The sequence below is a fragment of the Furipterus horrens genome, unplaced genomic scaffold (assembly GCF_987537825.1).
Source record: "Furipterus horrens unplaced genomic scaffold, mFurHor1.1.pri manual_scaffold_7, whole genome shotgun sequence".
In the NCBI taxonomy this organism is placed as follows: Eukaryota; Metazoa; Chordata; class Mammalia; order Chiroptera; family Furipteridae; genus Furipterus; species Furipterus horrens.
In genome coordinates this window covers 24,141,318-24,162,576 of record NW_028327177.1, presented here as the reverse complement: position 1 = coordinate 24,162,576, position 21,259 = coordinate 24,141,318, and positions in this window count along the sequence as shown.

The window sequence follows — 21,259 nt, the reverse complement described above, 5'->3', positions numbered from 1 at the left end:
ACAGAAGCAGGCTGCTCATCTTAGCAAACAGCCCTCAGGAGAGCATTTCTTTAAAGGATTTCTGCTCAATTCATTAAGAGCTGCTAATTTTTTTAAAAGTTGTTATTCCAGATTGGGGTACTTTCTGATTAAATGACTCAGCAGCTGGCAGAGTTTGAGTGAAATGGGTGAGATTTCTGAGTCAGCGTGGCCTCCACAGATAGCAGACTCAGAGAATCATGCACAGGCTCTGTGGTTTCCCAGGTGACAATGACGAGGGTGACAGTTGACTTTACACTCTTGTTTCCACTGAGGTGTCAGTTCAGCTGTGGGGGGTGGGGAGTGCAAAGAAATAATAGGATCTAGATTTTTTCCTTTACCATATTCATGAATGGCCAGCGACAAAGGAAGTATAGCTGATCATAAAGAGAATAGAAGCAGTGAGATGACTCAAGAGGTATAATAGTTCAGGAATGAAGGAACCAAGGCTGCACCCAGGAAGCACCCATGGAAACAACAAAGCATGGTTGAAAATAAAGCTGGGACAAAATATAACCACATGTATAAAGTTTAGGGTTTTAGAAGAATGTTGGTGCCAGTACCCAAAATAGAAAAGTTAGGGGAGAGGTACGTTTCAGGGCTGGGGAGGAAAATGATGAATATGGGTATAGATATGTTGGGCTTATACCTCTGTAAGTAAAGATGTCTATCTTGATGATAGCTGAAGACGTGTAGCTTGAGCTTGAGGGAAAAAAAGTCAGGTTGAGCTGTTGTATCAGTCAGGATAGACCAGGTTATGCTGCAACAATGAGCCACACTAAAATCCCAGTAGCCTGAAACAATGGCTTATTCGTAGCTCACACTCCATGGCCACTGCTTTTCAGCAATGAAACTTCATCCTAATTTCTCAAGGACTTAGTTGAATGGAGGCTCCATCTCAACATATATATTCTCAGTGATCAGAGACTGGGAAAGAGCACATGACAAACCAAAGTCTGGCTCATAAAACTGCTGCCCAGAAGCAACATGTGGCACTTTTTCTCACATTTCAGTGGCAATAATAAGTCACATGATCATTCCTGAGATAAGGTGAGTGCAGAGAAACAGTTCTACATGTGCCTCAGGCAGAAGAACTGCCATTTGTGAACCACTATCCTGACTCCTGTAGTATCCATATGAGAGGTGATCGAGACAGATCAGTAGATGCAATCTTTTATATGAAAAAGAACCGCAAGGAATGCTCCCATTACAGGTCAGTAGGAAGAACTCATATTTAAGGAGGCACAATAAAAACAGAAAAGCAAAGGGCTGAGCTTAGTCTAGGGTCATGTCTGTGTGAAGCGTCTCTGGAAAGCTCCTCACTGTTAAACCTGGAGATAAGTCAAAGAAGCTGAGGCCAAGGAAAAGCCACTGAATCTGACCTTGAAGAAGTGTGGTTGACCTTCAAGAGAGCTTGTTTGGGAGGCACTGGGGCCAGATAGGAAGCCAGATTGAGGAGGGAGTGATCCAAAGCAGAGGCCGGACATAAAACTGGAAAAAATAAAGGGAAAATGAAATGGTTGCTTGAGGTAGCAGCAAAATCAAAGCTGCTTTGCTAAATGAAATCTGACAGGATTTCATTCATTCATTCAGCAAATATTTACTGAGCCTTTATTCTTGCCAAACACAGTTTTAGGAGCTGGAAAGCGAGCAAGCAAGATAAGTTTTCTGTTCCCATGGAGCTTATCTTCCAGCAGAGGCAGACGGATGATAAACAAGTGAACAAAGAAATGGATGAGTGAAAAGGATCATTTCCAATTATATTTAGTTCTTCCTTTCCTTCTACAAGGCAGCGACCAATGGGTAAGGAGTGCGGGCTGAAGGGTAGATCCTACACTAATTAGTACAGCTTCTATAGAGGGGCTGACATATTAGCTGCCTCCCAGAGGACAAGAAGCATCGGCCAAGCAAGGATTTGGAGCTAGAGTGTTCCATGGTGGGCAGAGCTCTGATGAAACTACCAACTTCTCATAGAAAATAGGGATTAGAAGGAAAATTAAAAATGGCTGGGTGTGCATGTGTGTGTGTGTGAATATCTACAGCAAGTGAAGGTTCTAGAAGGCATTTTCTTCTCAATACACAGGATTCTGTGGTTTAGAAGCATTTGCCTTCTTCTTCAGGTAACCCTCCACAGAACCAGCGCCATTGTTTGGGAAAGATTGCTGCCGGGTAGAGAGCTGCTGAGGTAGGTTCTTTCTCGGCGTTGTGTATTGAACAGACTGTTTCTTTTCAAAGTGTTGAACCAATTCTTACTGGCTTCCCCCGAAATGCCTTTTGTACTTGCATTCTCCCTAGTTTCAGGTTTGCAGAATGCAGTCAAACATTTATATAAGCTTGACCTTTCTCACATGTCACTCTGGGTGCATGGAACACTTTCCTCAGCCTGCTCTTCTACCCACGTGGGTTTTCAGAGGAGAAGCTTAAACACATCGGTGCAGAACTCTATCACCCACTCCTGTGGCCTCAGGAGATGAGAGAGGTCCTTATTGTCATATGGTCAGAAGGAAACTACGGCTGGAACAAGTACATTCATTTTATTTTCGGTATGCTGCAGAGATTGATTTGTATTAATTTATTTCTATTTACTCATACTATTTGTTTATTGTCCCCACTCCCCTCCCCTGCTGTCACGTAAGCTCTATGCAGGCAGGGACATCTGTCTGCTTTGTGCACCGATGCATGTCCAGCTCCCAGAACAGCGCCGGGAAGGGAAAAGGTGCTCAGTAAAGACTGAGGGAATTAATGTGTCCTGTTCGGGCTGTGGGACCCTGGCAGGAAGGAAGGCTTTCTCTGGGGACTGCCCCAAAGGTGGTCAAGCTGCCCTGTGAGCTGTGAGGGCCAGTCTGGGGACTTGTTAAAGACTTCGCTCTGTCGGCCATAGAAGCCCCAGCCCTGCCGTCCAGAGAAAGCAGTGGAGACTCAGGAGGACGGCGGTGTGGGGAGCACACTTCCCTGAGTCCTTTCAGTACCAGAGGTAGAGAGGGGTGTCCCCTGCAGAGTACCATTCTGAGAGGAGACCTTTAGAATGTATTATTCTGATTGACATAAATTTAAAAATTCCCAAAATTATCTTAAAGGCCCAAATGGGATGACAAGGTCGGGAATGTGGCCACAGCCATATGTTCCTGCACATGCTGTGTGGGGCAAAGCAGTCAAGTTTACAGTCATTTTGTCACCAAGGTCTCCAACGCCCCCGGGGTTAAGGAGCACCCTATTTTACAGACGGGTTGACTGCAATTTAGTGGACGGTTTAATCTGGCGCTGCCGGTGGCTAGTGTGGTCCGGAAAGCAAGCCTGCAGCCACCCACTGCAGTGAAGAAACCAGGGAAGGGTGGGAGCCCAAGGACCCCTCCCCGGGGCTGACAGGATCACCAGCACTACCGAGCGGGGCCGGCAGAGGGCGCGGCTTGGCGAGACGAGGTGAAGTCACGGGCTGTGGATCCCGTGCCTTGGTCCTGCACCCCGCGGCTGTGTGTTAATATGCCAGCAGTTGGGGGAAATCTTGGGCCAGGCGGGCTGGAAAGGCCAGTACTGCTTTCAGTACATGTGTCGCAGGAGGAAACGGACTCCGGGCCGAGCTGGGCACCGGGCAGGAGGGCGCGGGTGGGTGACCGGGTCCTGCACAGCCGGCGCCTTACTCACGACCCGCGCTGGGCCCCAAACTTTCAAAAAACAGAGAAAGGAAAACAGAAGAGGCTCAGTGATTGTCAAGTCTCTCTGCTAAATCTAATTTAAAACAAAAAGTTGTGAGTGGGCATTATGGGAAGGAGACCCTTTCTCTGCAGGGCTTGGGGAGGGGGTTTCAGGACACGCGCTCAGAGAGAGGATGGGTCGTCTGCCCTCCAAGGAGCGTCCTCTCCCCGCGGGAGGCCAGGGGGGCTTCGCCTTTTCCAGCTCTCTGGTCCAACGAGTGGGGCGCGCCATTCTCTTCAGCAGGGCAGGACACCGAGGAGCCTGGTGCGCGTGGGCCTGTATTCTCCCCGCAAAGCCTCACCACGCTGTCCTTGTCCCCATGTCCCCACGCCTACGGAGGTTCGCCAGGCAAATTTTGGGTGCTCTGACTGAGGATGCCAGCTGGGGTCCATTCTTTGGTCTTCGGCATCTTTCTTTGCCCCCCCTTAGTGCTGACTGGAGGGGTCTGCCTCTTCAGAGCCAGCTGTGTCACCCGGTGCTGTTCGAGGTCTGACTCTAGAACTGGCTCTGAGAGCGGAGGCCAGGCTGAGCCCGGTGCCTAACGGGCCGCATGAGCACGGTGTGTACTCCCAGAGCTAATGCCCCGTGACAGATGGCTCTGGGCACCAGCCTCACGCTTGGCTGCGCGCTCCCGCCGAGAGGACAGTCCGCAGGGGAGCTGCTCCCAGAGAGGTTATTTCTGTGGGTTTGAAAAGCTTCAAAGCTTTTGAAGATGGATGATTAAGGGAGATGAACATCCTGTTTGCAGCTTTTACCTTCCCTCCCAGACAATCTGGAGGAATATGTGGGAACAGGGAAAATTGGTTCAATTACTCAGGGTGGGAGAGAGGGTGTCTGCTGAGCCTGGCGGCCCTTCTCTCCTGTTTTCTGTCTCTAAATCCTTTGGGCCAGCTCAGTGCTGCCTCTGGAAACACTCTGACCTTTATTAACTGTGAAGATTTCTCTCTTCTCTCAGTTCCCATGCTACCTATTATTTGACTTCCATTCAACTTTTACCAATTCCCTACTTTGTACCAGGCAAATGAAAATGGCAATGACACATCCCTCTTTGGGGACTTGGAGGAGAGATAGGTACTCATTAACACACTTCACAGTGCATTCATATATACTGTCTTAAAGTGTTTGCTTACCTCATCTGTATGTGCATATACTTATATGTTAATTATTGGTATATATGTGTGCATGTACATGTATGAATTGGTTTTCTCATTAGACTATAAGCACCTTGAGCACAGAGCTGTGTCTTGGTTTATAATTCCCAGGGTATAGAATATCAAGTAAATGTATATTAACTCCTTTGGAAATTGAAAGGAAATGAATTTGAGGTGGTAGAGTGCTGTGGTCAGAGCATCTCCTGGAAGAAAAACAGCAAATTGTTCATGTTTGTTACAACTAAGCATTCCCGGTTGGTTTCACTTGTACTTTTTCCACTTGAGCAAAACAGAATCAGCTACTGCTGATCTCAGGACTGCATGGTAGGCTGGTCATTTCCAGGCATTCCTTTTCAGGCAGCTAAATGGGCCTGTACGGAGCACTGAGGGCTCTGGCCGGGTGGCTCAGCTGCTTGGAGCATTGTCCGGTACACCTAGGTTGCAGGGCACATATTGAAAGCAGCCAATTGGAGTTTCTCTCTCATGTCAATCTTTCTCTCTCAAATCAGCAAACATATGCTCAGGAGAGGACTAAAAAAAACAAACGAACAAACAAAGCAATGAGGGATCATCTTAAAAAGAAAAAAGTTAAGTTAAAGCACTATGTCATACCATACACAAAAATAAATTCCAGATGGATTAAAGATTGAGATGTAAAAAGAAAAAGTAGTTAGAATATCTCTTTGTAATCTTGCAATGAAAAGGTCTTCCTAAACAATAAAAAAACAGAACAAAACAAAACAAAACAAAAAAAAAAAAAAAAAAGAAAACCCAGAAGGCTCAAAGGGAAAGACTGACAAATTTGAGCATATAAAATTAAAAACTTCTCTTATAAAGAAAGAAAAAGTATTTTCAAAAACCACCAAGTAGGTGAATATTTGCATACTAAATAGGGATTAATAAAAAAGTTTAAAAATTTTAAACGTAATCTAAAAGAAAAGAAAAGGATTTAAAAAATGACATAAGCAGAAAATTTACAGAAGAATACAAACGGCCAAGAATGGATGCCTTTAATTTTGCTTCTTAGGGTAAGCCTGTGTTTTTATTGTCATTAGTTTGTTTTCGGCAACAGCGTAACAAAATTCATGTTGTTAGGTGATTTCAAAATATAAGGCGCCATCTTTGATTTAAATCTTTTAGAAAAACGTAATGAATTGTATCCTTTGGGCATATTTTACCTCTTTGCAGTCTTCTAGACTCTGGTTTCCTCATTATGACCTAGAAACAAGAGGAAAACTTTTCCAAGACCTCAGCTTTGAGAAGCCATCAGTGGAAGATAAAAGTCACGGATCATGGCCACCAAGGCAGATCCTCCTAGTCACTGCCAGCCAGGAACCCTCTTTGATTGTCACAGGGATTCAGCCTTCTCAGCAGTGAAGAACTAAATGTTCCTCGGTGGCTAAAAGTAAACAAAGAGTTTATTTCAGTACCAGATATGTTTCAGACCTTCTTCATTCAAAGGCAAGCTGACTTCAAATCACACGTATTTTCTCCACACATAAAGATATGGTGCCTCTGCCTCCCCAGGCATGAGAAGCCTACACACACACACCTGTCCAAATAAGCGGTACTGGAGGTTAGGATTTCAACATCTGTTGTTGTCATTGGACCAGGGTTGGGGAGGAGCGGGGGGAGGAGCATAATTCAACTCATAACACAATCCCAGTTCTAACTGATGGTTTTAAACTCCAGACTTCACCGTTGGTTCTGACTAGTACAGCATCTTTTCTTTCCACCTCCCATCCTGTCAAACCTCCAAAGTCGACGATGTCTGTGGTTCCATTTTCCTGCACTTTTTATTATGGGCTGGGTTGTGTCCTCCCCAAATTGGAGTCCTAAGCCGCACTTCAGAATATGACTCCATTTGGTGAGAGAGCCTTTAGGGAGGCGATTAAGTTAAAATGAGGCTGAGTTGGCTGTACCCCCAATAGGACTGATGTCCTCATGAAAGGAGAAAATTTGGATGCACAGAGAGACACCGGGGATGTGCACACACTGAGGAAAGATCTTGTGAGGACACAGGGAGAAGGTGACCACCTGCAAGTCAAAAACAGAGGCCTCAGAAGAAACCAAACCTGCCGACACTTGGATCTCAGGCTGCTAGCCTCCAGAACTGCAAAAAAGAAATGGTGTCTAAACCACAGAGTGGTGGCATTTTGTTATGCAGCCTGAGCGGATCAATCCACTGCTACAAGCTGCTCCCCATGCCTGTGGCAATGCTCCTGAGCACTGTCCCCAGGCCTCACTGTCCCTAGGCCTCACTTTCTCTCCCCCAACCTGGGCTCTTCCTTGACTGGCATTTCTGAAAATCAGTGTGCAAAGTCTACGTAGCCATCTTCTTGGTTTAGGTAGGTTGGCATGGACTTCCACAGAGGGAGAGGCTGTTATGCTCCGGCCTGCTGACCACTGTGGCCTTTGATGCCACAGCACCCATGGCTGTGACAAGGGTCGGTGGGAGCAGAGGGAGGGATGGACACCAGCAGCTGGTTCAAGACTCTTCCTGGGCACAGAGAAGGGGAAAGAGGACCATGTGCACACCCAGCACATTGCTGAAGGAGAAACGTGACTGAAAAGCATGGTTGAGACTTGAAATTCTTTTATTCTTGTAGGTCCAGCAGTGGAGGAAGGAGGGAGTCACCCTTTCTGACTCTCTTCTTCTTCTTCTCTTTTTAAAAATTAATTTATTGTTGTTCTATTACAGTTGTACCATTTCTCCCCCATTGCTCTCCTGGCTCTCTTCTATGTCCACACTATCTTCGGGCTTTGGGTGTCTCCTGGAATCGACTTCCTTCCCTGGCTGGACATCCAGGTGTCCCCTCCCCATAGTGCTCTCCTTCCTTTTCCAGTTCTCCCCTTGTTGTCTGGCCTTCCTGTATAGCAGGAGTTATCACCACAAAGGGCGCTGAGCATGGAGCATCTCATTATTCTGGGCTCCATGGACACAGCTGGTCCAGGCTGACTTCTTGTGCTCTGGAGACAGAGACAAATAAGAAAACGATCAGAGAGCAACGTGCTGGGAGTTAAAATGGAAGGTGAGGTCGCAATTGATCAGGGGGTGGCTTTGGACAGGGTGGCCTTTGGTGCAGCTCCTGCAGTAGAAGGTGGGGAGTAAGTGACAGCTGATGATCTATGACACTATTAATGATGCTGCGAATGCACCAGGTACACCACAGAGTTCTGCCATCTTGCCTCTAAGTTACAAAAATGTAAACAAGGTTGCTTATCTATACCAGACAGAGGATGAAACCAGACCTGGTTAGACAATGAGCAAAAAGTGCTCCCAGGTCCCATTGCCTTTGTCTTTTTAGAGAGGATTTTTAGACTCCACAAAACTTTCTTATTAGGCCTTTGATAAGGAAATGGGATATTGTGAACGGCTGTAACCTAAGAACACAAAACCAGGAGGTACATATTTAATCTACCCAGGTACCTTCTTTAAGTCCCAGACGTGCAGGGACATTTGAAAAGTGACTTGGGATCCCAAAGCCAGACACTGTTCCTTAGGTCCCAGAACTAAGTCTAGGGGAGCTCTTTCAGGTGGAGCACACCTTTGCCAAGGGGCTGAGAGCCAGGGGCAGGCAGCACCCCAGGTCTCCCATAGGTGTTCTGTAGGTCTCTGTGGTAGCACTTTGTGGAACAAATTCAGGGGATGGGGGGTGATTTGGGGAGTACAGGTGGTGCCAGGAACAGCTGGAGCCTCAAGACACCCTGCCACACCCCAAAATGGCAGGAGAGAAAGCTTGGCTCTTCCATGTGCCCATGAAAGCTTGGTTCATTGCAGGGCCAACACACTGACCTTCAGCTCAAGAAGTGATTTCTTGGTCCGTTGCTGCTTCTGAGGGGCCTGCTGGGGTTTGAAATGAAGCAGCAGTTCTTATAACACCCAGTCATAAATCGGAATCTTTTTTTTTTAACCTAAGCAAAATAATGAGATAACTTGACATTTTGCATACTTAAATTTAGAACAGATTGCAGAAATTGAATATCCACGTCATAAGCTGCTTCGTTTAAGCACAGTACACACACCCAGACTGGTTTCATGTGATCTGCATCTTGACGGTGCTTCCTCCTTCGCCAAAATTTTAAAACCTTAAGGTGGCTAATGAACATCAGCTTAAGAATGAGGCTACCTGACCTCCAGTCCTGGCCCTCATGTGGCTGAGCAAAGGCACCCCTCTGGCTCTCGACGAACCCCTCTCTAAGAACAGAGTGCTTTGTGCAATGCCTGGCTCTTGTGCCCCAAGGGATGATCACAGGCAGTGGTCAGGGCATGCCTCAGTCTTGGGAATCACGTGAGTAGGAAGATCTATGAGATTTCCATAGAATCCATGCCTGATAACAGTTCTTAATAAGAGATGGGACTCACCGAGTCCTCTTCCCACATGCTGGGGATTGTTGGAGGCCTGTCTTGTTTGTCTTGATTCTCCTAGTTCTCATTACAACCTTATGAGGTATCACCATTTTACCAATGAGGAAACTGAAGATCAAAAAGGTTAAGTAGCTTTCCATGCTCACAAAATGCTAAGTGGGGAGCCAGGATACACACGTAGGCATCTGAGTGCACCCCATTACTTATAGCCTTTGTGTGTCAGCCCTGAGGTCTTCCCACCAAAACTGACTTGGGTTGATGAGAATGGGACAGAACCAGTCATTTACCCAAAGGCAGTCCCTCATTAGGGCGATTGTCTCTGGGCCTGTCCCAGAGCTGGGGAGAGAGGGACTTGTCCAGAGGCAGGAGGGAGAGGTAGAATATAAAGTAGTTGATTCAATTTAGGAAAAAAAAAAAAATCATTGCCTCATTGTCATGAGCAAAGTGAAGGTTTTAAAAGGTTTCCTTTTGAGAAAATTGTTGTAGAGCTTAGTAAAATGAATCTAATAGAAGAGGGAAAAAAAGGAATGCAAAAGGAGCCCAATGATTTGAGTATGAATATTCAAGTTTAGAGCATTGTTTCCCCTTTAAATACAACCTTTTACTCACCTTGGTGGCAAGTCCTGTTACTGTAGGTTTGTCTCAACTCTCACGCCAAAGGCTGGCTGGGCTCGTCAGGCAGGACCATCTGTGCCGAATGAGGCTTCTTCCAGAGACCTGATTCTGATTTTCTAGGAGCTGTACACCACACCATATATTTTAAAGAGAACTTCTTCACTTTTTTTTGTTGTTGCTTTTCTCCTGCCTAAAGAGGCGCCTGTCTATAATTTCATAAGCAGGACAGTGGGTGGTGGGGTACGGGGTGCACTCTCTTCTTTTTGTAGGATGCAGCTATAGAACCCGGAAGCCAAGCAATTCAGCCAGGCCTGTTTGCTGGCTGTGCCTGAGGACAAAACATTTAGACCAAGGTCAAACGTTTAGCCAAAGCCAGTGGGTCTAGCCTCTCCAACCCTTTCTTCATTTTTTTCTACTTAAGAGCTAGAATGACTTCACCTAGCTTTCTGTGGGTTTTCTTGGGTACACTTGTTTGTACTGATTGTGTTAATACACATATATATCAGTAGTTTCAATCCTCTTGTCACCTAATTTTAGTCCAATTGATAAATATGTGCAAGGCGGGTGCCATGGGGATGAGGAAAGGGAAGAGGTTTGGCATCACAGAGAATTATGAGAGTCCCTGAACTCCAGAGGCTTGTGTTCAAATTAAGTAACCATCTAATGTTTAAATAGATCAATAAATAGATACATCAGGTGCAAGAGAGTCATCCCTGTTGTTGGAGCTGAACTATTAAATAAGATAGAGCAAGAGAATATTATTAATAATAATAATGATACCATTTATTGAGCATCTGTTATGTGCCTGGCAACAATGTTGTGTGCAAGGTACCTTCCCCACATGGATAAAAGAACAGCAGGCTCTGTGACATGCCAAGGTCCTGAGTGCCCATCCTGTGCTCATGATGCCCTTGATGAGGAAGCCAAGGCACAGGCTGGTGATGTGACTTACCTGTGAGTGCATACAAAACAGGCTAATGAATAAAGCAAAATAGTATAATGAACTGAGTGGAGTCTGAGGACCTGGGTTTGACCCCTTCCTGCAAGTTCATACTCATGACTTTAGGAACCTCACATAGTAACTCTTTGTGCCTCAAGTTCTTTAGTTCTCCAATTTTCATAATACCAACCAACTCTTGTGATGTTGGATGGGAAGGTCCTTGTTAACTCTCCTAGTTTGTATAAAAGTACCACGCAAATGAACGATGTCTATTTTAACTGCTGGTGAAGTGAGGCCTATCATAGCTACGGCTGAACTGAGAAATAATGCTTTTAGGAGGTGGCATAATATAGCATCAGCTTTAACCTTTGTATCTTGCAAACAGAATCTGTATCTCAGTCCCTGGACTGGAGGCTCCCTATTCTGGCAGCAGGGAGAGCAATGACATGAACTCCCAGCAGCGCCAGGAATGGAGCTATTTCTGGCTGTACGGAGCATTGTTTTCTCCTATAAGTCACAAGTACCAGCAATGAGGTTTCCCTGACCCACAGAGTGAAGTTCCTCCATCTATGGAAGGAGATGCACACAGAAATCTAAGATGTCTTGCTTGCTTGCCTCCCCTCACTGACAAAGGCCCCCGATCACTGCAGGAACACTCATAAAGTGATTTTCTGGTGTGGCAGCCAGCAGCCCTGACACCTCCAGCCTCACTTCCCATGCCAGCATGGGCCCCGGAGGGCAGGACTGGCATGATCCCCATGTCCATTCATCTCTGCTTAACAGGCCCATGACTGCGGCTGCACCCCCGAGACTGTGGTGTTGTCAAGTTTCATAAAGCAAGTGCCCTGTCAAAGCATGCTGAAGAAACCTCTAAGGTGTCTTTCAGAAGAGATAGTAAGCACCTCTGTGCCACTAAGCCATGCTCCTTGCAACCAGCTATTCCAGTGCTCTGTCCTGTCCTCCCAGGTAGCCACGGGGAAGGCTCTAGCCTCGTTGTACAGATAAATGAGTTCAGGCCCAAAGAGGTAAAGGGCAGCTCAACTGGACAGAATCAGGATTTGAACCTTGGCCTTCTCTTTCTGTTGGACTTGGTTCCAGCTCTGCAAGGCTAAGACTGGGATTGGTTAGAGCCCCAAAGTGGCCCTAGCTCTGGGGGAGTCCAGTTCACATCTCTAATAGTAACTCTTGGTCTATGTCTGACCCTGTGTTTTACCAGCAGTATTGCATTAATTCTCATCATGATCCAGTGACATCAGTACCAACGTTACCCCGCTTTTAGGGAGCAAGGGCTCTGGGAACTTCAGTCACTTATCCACAGGCCACAGCAATAAGGGCTGAACCAGGATTCAAACCCAGGCCTGTCTGAGCACGAGGCCCTGGCTGTATGCTGCGTCACCTGTCGCGTGGCTTCCCAACGTTCATCTTAGGAGCTCATCCTGCCTGGGCTGCCCCACAGGGCAGTCAGGAGAATTTGAATCCAGGCAGGAAAAGGGTACGGGGTCTGGGGAAGGCCAGCTTGGGTCTGAGCTCTGCCATCTGTCCCTGTTAGCTTGATGGGGAACCAGCTGTGATAGTATGTGCCAGGCACTGGGTTGGTGCACTTAAATTTATTACATGGCTTAACTCTCAGAACAATTGTGTTGAGTAGGTGCTATTCTGTCCATTTTACAAATAAGGAAATTAGGGGCTACCTAGATAAGTGAGTCTCCTGCAGTCACATAACTAGTAAGTGGCAGAGGCTGGGTGGGAATCCTGGCTCCAGACAGTGTCTGAGAAATGGTTCTGCCAGTGGAACTCGTTGATTGACTTGACGGATGATCCCACTCCCTTATTCTCTGCACCTCTACTATAAAGAACAATTGCTGCCTTCCTCAGTCCCTGGCATGGTCTCATGACCTCATTCTGGGGAGTGGGATGTCAGCAGAAGTTAATTAGAAGCTTATGGGGAGGCCCTTGCTCTTTCTAATGACTGAGATGATGCCGTCGACCTCACCTCTTGGCTAAATGAGCCATGTGCCTTGAGTAGCATTAACCATCTCTCAGCCTTGTAAGAAAAGCCAAGAGCAGCTGGCCCAACGCCACTGAGCCGCTGGACCAACGTGATCAGCAGCATAGCCAAACACTTCTTGGTTTGTGCACCAAATACAGCTGTTTGTGTTCAAACCTCTGCAAGTCTGGTTTTCTATCCCTCGCAGCCCAGCGTATCCTTGACTGATACAGGTCCTCATAGTTGAGATTGAAGGAGTAGCGTGACTTGTGATCCATTGGTCACGTTGCATCTGTTGGTTAGTAAGTACTGAGATATGAATTCATGCTTTTACCAGGAACACAGCTCTTGTGTGTGATTATGAAACCAAGAACATGAACTAAAATTGATGGACTTCCAGGGAGTAAAGTTGTCAGGAGCTATGGTTCCTCTCTGTGACCCCTCTAAAGCCCTTCAAAACATGGTGGAAATCTTCCTGAGAAGAGTGGGAGAGGAGAAGTGAAAGTTGGCAACCCCAAGAGATAATTCCCAGGATGTGCCAAGAAATGTGGCGTATCAGTGACTCTGTGTGACACTTGCCTTGCTCCTCCTCCATCTGGTGTATAATTGACAAATTAATGCAGAGGCAAAGAGTGTAGGCTTCAAATTGTCTCGGTTCAAACCTCATTTATAAATACAATTCCATTTGTGAAACTTACTCTTCCTATGACACTGGATAAGTTACTTAAACTCTCTAAGCCTCTACTTCTTCATCTACAAAATGGGCTGGTAATGCTTACTTCATAGTGCTGTCAGTCATGAGGCTTAAATTTGATGAGCTGTGATATGCATACTCCAGACCTGGCATATAGTATATAACTGATCATGTGAGTTATTGTTAGAGACTTCAGCGAGAGCAGGCAGCTCTTTATCTATGATGCTTTTCTTGACCTTTTACTTGTGAAAGACCAAGAAGGTCACCTTGCCTCCAACCCCACTGCTCTTTGCCGGAGGCCTGCAATATTGGCCAATGTGCCAATATTGTTAACTCCCCTTGAGGTCAGAGAAGCAGGTGGCTGGGTATGCAAGACAGCTAGGACCTTGGCCAACATGCCAGTTGAAGGTCTTGGCCAGCATCCTTGACTTTGCCAACATCAACCTTTTCATACATAACAAGGCAAACTACTAGGGTCAGGTCAAGACAGGAGCAGGGATGCAAGAACAGAGCCAGCCCATGGAATAGGCAGCGGGACAGCCAGATACCCTCTGAGGGCCACTTTCAGCCCAATGATTTGATATTGGCACAAAATCAAATGCCATCAATTAAACTCAATGCGAGTCAACACGGATTGCCACCTCCCTTCCCACTCCAAGTCTGGGCAGTCTTCCTATTAGTCAAGACAACAAGCTATATATCTCCCCATGGACATGAGTGCTGGGCACACAACACACTCCGCTGTCTCCCCTGTTTCCAGAAAGGGTTGATGGATCCTTCCCCGCACATTTATGTCTGCCATTAATGTGGTGCAGTAGAATTTCAAGAAGACAGAAATAGAAGACAGAAAGGTTGGTCCTGTCAAAAGCTCTTAATATAATTATGAGAGTCCGACCTCCGCATGCACCCCCCACCCTAGGAATAATTAGGCTGTAAGATGCTGGGAACTGAACTGAGGTCGGGGGAGGTGGGGAGGGGATGGCAGGTTGAGGACACTGTGATTAGTGTGATGGCTGCAGCTTCTCTGCAGGGGGACGCTCCATGCCGCAGCCCTGCAGGCTCCCTGGGAATTCTGCAGGTTCATCAAAGCCCCACTTAGAGTTTGGATCATCCCAGGCAGCAATTAGTGGCTCTAATAGTTTCAGCTGAGGCCTTATGGCTGCCCACTGCACACACACACACACACACACACACACACACACACACACACACACACACACTGCTATTCCCTCTGCTGAAGGTTAGTTATGTAGAAACGTGCCCTCGTCACCCCCCACATCCACGGGATCTGTGGAAGGTGGCCAGGGACATTGAGACCATGGCACCAAGCTTTAGGATTAATGGCCTCAGAGGCAGGCCCAGCCGGGAACATCTAGGCTGCCAGCAGGACAGCAGAGCCCCTCTTTCCTTGAACATTGGCTTTGTGTTTAGTGTTTAATTTTCTCGCTGAAAGGCAATCTACGGAATGAAAAAAAGCAGTCCCCAAGGTCCATTGAGCTCTCTCTTCTCCAACTTAATTTCCATTCTAATGTTTCTGTGACTCCTGCCGTGGCAGCAGGCATTCACTGTTCTAACTCTGCCGCCAGCCTCCCCGGGGTCTGCTGTTTCTTCAGGGGTCCTGTGCCATTCTATTTCTGGGTCTGGGGTGGAACTAAAGAGCTCAGTTGTGGATGGAATGGGCACTCAAGGAGCCCTACACGCTGGGCACAAGCTTCCCAGGGACCCCTCCTTCCTGGCTCCAGAGGTGGGTTGCCTGTTCGCTCTACTGGCTGCCACGTGGCTCTGGAGCATCCCTTCTACATCTGGTGGCCAAGTGACAGAGATCTGTGCTCTGTACATGGGACAGACTCCAGTGCCTGAAAACTTTTCCTTCATGATTCTGCGTCTGGCCTCTGTCAACAGCGATACTGACTGTAGCTTTAAGAGTCACCTTGGTTTAGCCTTGAAAAGCACTCTCTACAGCTGAGCTTCCCTTGGATCTGAGTCTCAGAACTGCCACTCACCAGCCACATGACTTTGGGCAAGTTCTTTGACCGCTCTGTGCCTCAGTTTCTCATCTATAAAATTGGGTAGCAATAATATAGGACCGTTATTAGCATTAAATGAGTCAATAGATATAAATTTCCTGGGAGAGAGCTGGGCACACAACTGCAGTCAGCCTCAGCAGGTGGCGGCTGTCATCCCTCCCTCCTGGAGCTGGCCTGGATGTGGAGGTTGGAGCTGCAGTCCCCAGCATGCCCTGAAGGGGCGCCCTGCATCTCAGCAGCACAGAGAGGGTGGCTGTCACTGCTGGGTCCACTGCCTTGTACCCACGTATTGGGTTTTGTTGGACAGTGGGTGCTTCCATCCCTTCACAGGCTCCATCCATATCCCTCCAACCCACCCTGCCTGGTGACCCTTGGAATACGACTTGTTTGAGGAGGGCAGGCAGGCAGGGAGGAAATCACAGGAATTCTGATTTTCAGCCTCAGAGGGTTCAGTCACTGGACCAAGGTCACCCAAATAGCAAGTGGCATTGCATGGGTTCACATCCACATTGACTTGACCCCCGAGGGCACACTTGAGAGAACAACTCTTTTGCTAGGGGCTGCTCCATGCCATTGCAGGTGTGGACTGGTGACCATGTGGATGGGTCCAACAACAAGTCTCGGGAAACAGAGGTGAGGCTGTTTCATAATCTCCAAATGTTGGATACAGTCCAGGGGAGAGAGGCTGGCCTACTTTAGAGGCTTCAGAGAAGGAAATTCCTGGCCTGTCCAGACACGGGATGAGCTGCCACCTTCAGGCCAAGCTCGGATGACAGAGCTTCTTCCTAACATGCTCAGCCACCAGTTTGACCCTTGTGGGACCCAATGTCTCACAAATCTGTGCCCCTGCCCACAGCAAAGGGCCCCGAGGATCAAAGCAGAGCCTGTGCCTGCTGACTGCCTCAGTGGCCCCGCTTCTGCATGCCCCACCCCCACCCCCCCGCCAAATGACGTCCCCAGACAGGAGGATACACAACAGTCAGCCACTCCTCCGCATTTTCCTCGCTTGTTTGGTGACACATGGTCAGCTGTCTGAGTCAGGGGCTGCTCCACAGTGTAGAAATGCTGACCCCAGGGCTGCAGGCTGCACTTGGCCTCTGACAAGCTGGGTGGTGTCTGGTGAACCCCAGGAATGTGGGTCTCCTGCCGGCTGGGCTTGGGCCACAGGGTGGGCAGACTTCCATGATGCAGCCTGCCAGCCCAGGGCCTTCGACGCATGCCCCAGGCTGCCCGTCCAAGAGGCCAGGCCCGCTGACTGCTGTGAGTCTCTCTCTGTTCATGAAGCAGGGGTTTTCGGCTGAGTTTCCCCAGATCAAGGGTCCATCTACATTGTTCACAGCAGAACACACAGCCCCAGGTGATGTAAGAAGCTGCCAGAGCCTTTGAAGTTGGTCATTTTCCAGCCATGGTCTCCTCAGCTTCTGGCTTTTCCTGATGTCCGTGCCTGCCAGTCTCAGAAAAGGTCAGAGATCTGGGCCCTTCCTTCATGCCCATTCTGGAGCCCTCCCAGGCCCCTACAGAAGAGGAGGGGCGAGGCATCGAGGAGAGAGTTGCACTTTGGGGCCCGATCTGGGCTCCAGCACTGCTGTGGGCCCTTAGGCAAGGGACAACTCCATGCCCCCGGATGGTCCCCACACAGCAGGGAGAGCAGCAGCTCCATTGACTGTCACTGGGTGAGCGACAATGATGCAGGGCGCCCTGCAGCTGAGGACGCTGCACACGCTCACTGCTCCTTGGCTGCTTACTGAGTGATTTACCATTAAGCCCACGACATCTGGGCTGCTAGGCGAGCGTGGCAGCCGGCTGGGTGTGAGGCCCAGCAGACTGGGCTCCTTTGAATCTGAGAAAGTAAGGGACCCGCTGAAAGAGAGCAACAAAATCCAGAGCTCCCCCGAGTGGCAGAGAGAGGCATCAGCGGGCATTTGGGGAAGGAAAGAAAGAGGAAAGGGCAAAAGGTGTCACGAATGACTTGCTTGTTTGGTCCTTTTGGCCAAAGATGGTTCATCCTCAGGCAAGTCACTCACAAGGCTCCCGGGGCATCCTGGAGTCCCACCCAGGCCTCGCTGCTGGCACAGGTGACAACCACAAAAAAAAGTGAGGAGATGGGCAGAGATGTGTGTGACTGAAAGGCCAGGCTGCTGGCTACACGGATTCACCCTCTTGGATCTGGGGAGGTCTGCTGGCGGGACGAGAGGTTGGTCCCACAGAGGAGCCTGGTCCTTCAGGGGTCCATCTGGCTGTGGGGCCCGGGCCGCCTCCCCCAGGGCCACCTGCAGAGGGAAGGGGGGGTTCTCCAGGAACAAGGTGCATGAGCTGGGCAGAGCTGCCATGGAGGCTGACCCAGCGGCAGGCCTGGGCTCCTTCCTGTCTCGAGGCAGCCTCACAAGGAACCAGCACCCCTCCCCCAATTCTGCCCCACGAAGAACATCACAAATAAAATCACGGAAAAGGCATGTTGGTGCGTTTGCCATGATGCACACATAAATCAGGCAATTTTTCTGATACCTGAACTCCCCCTCCCCATGCCCTTTGATTTAATTATTCATAACCACCGTTAATAACTACTGATCCCCCGGGCAGTGAATGAAGCCCCTGGGGTTGTGCTGAGGGCGGTGAATGGGCCTGTTCCGCCCCAGCCAGACGCTTCTCTGAGCTGGCAGGCGCCACTGCCCATCAGAACTCAAAGCGCAAGGCCCTCCCATCCGTCATTTCTGCCCTATCTTATCGACCCTTTAAATAGCAGGCAGTAACAATTTATTAGCAATTTTCCAGAGTCTCTGCCTCCTGGCTAGATTTTTTTTTTTTCCATCTCGAGAGCTGAAGTAATATTTCTTCTAAAGCTGGCTCTTTTCGGGGCACTGAGGGTGGCCACTCTGAGGGAGCCTACAGAGAAGGAACAAGGAGATGAGGATGTTTCTATGTCTTTTCTCCCTGCTTATTTGTATTAAAAAAAAGTAGTGGCTGCAACTGAACAACTGTGTGGGGGGCGGGGGGAGGCTGCAGAGACTAGATGAAACACAAGTAATCTTTTATTTCAATCTATTGCAATATTTATTTCAATCTTGTATTTGCCCTTACAGAATTTCTAAAGGGAGTGAAAAGCTGAGTGGACAGATGCTCGAAGACCGAGCTGGGGGAGGGGGTGAGAGCGGGGGTGGGGACGGCGAGGGGCCAGAGTTCCCCACAGCCCAGCCCCCCTGCCCTGCCATCGTGACTCAGGCCTTTGGTGCCTCAGTGTTACCCACGGTCGAAAGTACCGGAACAAGAAGCCACTTCTCTGTCTGATGACCCATAAGTTGAGTCATGGCCCCACTGCTCCTTAAAAATGGAGAACTGCAGGGAAGGCGCTGACCACGCACCAGTCACGCGCTGGTGGCCACTGTGCCCCCCGGGGATGCCCGACGGGGGGTTGGGAGGAGAAATTAGACCATAAGGAGGGGGCCCTTCTGGCTTCTCAGTCACCAGCCGAGCCAGGAAGTCGTTAGCGGCTGCTGCTATGTCAATTGTGTTACAGAAAACAGAGGTCAAGATGAGGCCAGGGACTCACAAAGCCCCAGAGGGGGATCTCTGCTTCAGGCTGCCCACCAGTTACAAAGTCGTCTGTCTCTCAGCCTCATGACAGCTCCCCAAAAGAGGGACTCATGCTCCAGAAGGGCCCTACCTCATTGTCCTCCGGTTCTCTGCCCCTTGGTCCCTGGTGGCCAGTTCCACAGCCGATACATACACCAGCCACTAGCTAGCTCTCTGTGTATGCTGCGCCAGTCCCTTTGGGGACAATTCACAGCCTCTGGTTTAATTCCTATTGTGCCCAGAGCAAAACAGAGGACTCAAGAAGGGTAACTACTTGTTCAAAACCACACAACTAGTAATTGGCTTCAAATGAAAGTCTCTCTGCTTTACTATTTACTTATTGTTCCACTATTTACTATATTAATAGTAAGTTATTGGCTTATACATTTATATGGCTATATTTATGTAATTAACACAGAACTTTCATATAGTTGTATAATGGCATAATATATTAAATTATAATTGTAGTTAATGGCTATTTTTATTATTGTTAATGTTTTTATGTTACTTATTTTTAAATAGGCAAGAGTACATGTGGTTCAAAAATCAAAGATACCGAAGGAATGCAGTGAGAAGTCCGCCTTTGTCCTTCAGCCACCCAGGCCCCCCCTCAGAGGCAGCCAGTTAATTTGTTTCTTATGTACCCCTTCAGAGACAGCGAGATAGATAAAAATAATATGCCTATATATTCTTTTTACACAAATGATGCATGCGATACATATCATTCTGCTCCTCATTTTTATTTCCAATCAGTATTTCTTGGAGATTATTCCATTTCAGTATATAAAGAGCCTCTTCATTTCTATTTATGGCTCCGTAGTATGAAGTCACTGTATTAAATTATGTTTTAATCTCAAGAAGCAAATGCTTTTCCACTCTCTTGTTTTATATATTTATATTAAAAGTTCTATCACCTATCTTCTTTTTAACATTAAAAAAAAAGATTTTATTCATTTAATTTTAGAGAGGGGAAGGGATGGTGAAAGAGAGGGAGAGAAACACTGATCAGTTGCCTCTTGCACGACCCCAACTGGGGACCTAGCCTGCAACCCAGGCATGTATCCTGACCAGGAATCAAACTGGTGACCCTTTGGTTCTCAGGCTGGTGCCCAATCCACTGAGCCACACCAGCCAGGGCCACCATCTGTCTAGCTAAACCCTCTATTGGTCTAGAGTGCATTTTCATTGCAGTGGAGCAAGCTGGTTCTTGCTGGAGAATAACCGGTGAGGGGTGCTGGGCGCGAGAGCTAACCCTCCATGACCTGCTGCTATTTGGCAGGGTCTCTGCCCAGCCTCAGCCTTGTCCACTCCACAAACTGTAGCTAACTCACAGTAAAGACTCCTTGTCCCAGGCCTTGGGATTGGGTCTATTACTGTCTCCATCTGAGATTTTAAAAAATTTCCAGGGCTATCCTGCTATGGAGAGCCCATGTTTTCAGGAGTCGAGATTTGAGATCATAAGTCTTAGGAGTTTAGGGAGAAGATATTAGGAAATCCTATGACCCTTGATGTCACTCAGAGCCATACATTAGATGATTTTTCAGTAATAGGGACTGTGGCATCATAGAATTTTTAAAAGTACATTTTATTTTTTTAGAGCAATTTTAGGTTCACAGCAAAATTGAATGCAAAGTACAGAGTTCCCATATGCCCCCTGCCTTCACAAATGCACAGCCTCCCCAACTATCAACATGCCCCAACAGAGTGGAAAATTTGTTATAATCAATGAACCTACGTTCACACATCATAACCACCCTAAGTTCATAACTTACATTACAAATCACTTTTGCCATTGTACACACAATCGGTTTGGACAGATGTATAATGACATGTATCTGCCATCATACTGTGTTATAGAGCAGTTTACTGCCCTAAAGATCCTCTGTGCTCTACCTATACTCATCCACCTTTACCCCCTAATCCCTGGCAGTCCCTGATTTCTTATTGTCTCCATATTTTTACTGTTTTGCCTTTTTTAGAATATCATATAGTTGGAATTATATGTAGTATTTTTATATGGGCTTCTTTCACTTAGTAATATACATTTAAAATTCCTTCATGTCTTTTCATGGCTTGACAGCTCATTTCTTTTTAGCACTGAATATTATTCCATTGTCTGGTTATATCACGGTTTATTCATCCGTTCACTTACTGAAGGACATCTTGGTTGCTTCCAGGTTTTGGTAATTATGAAT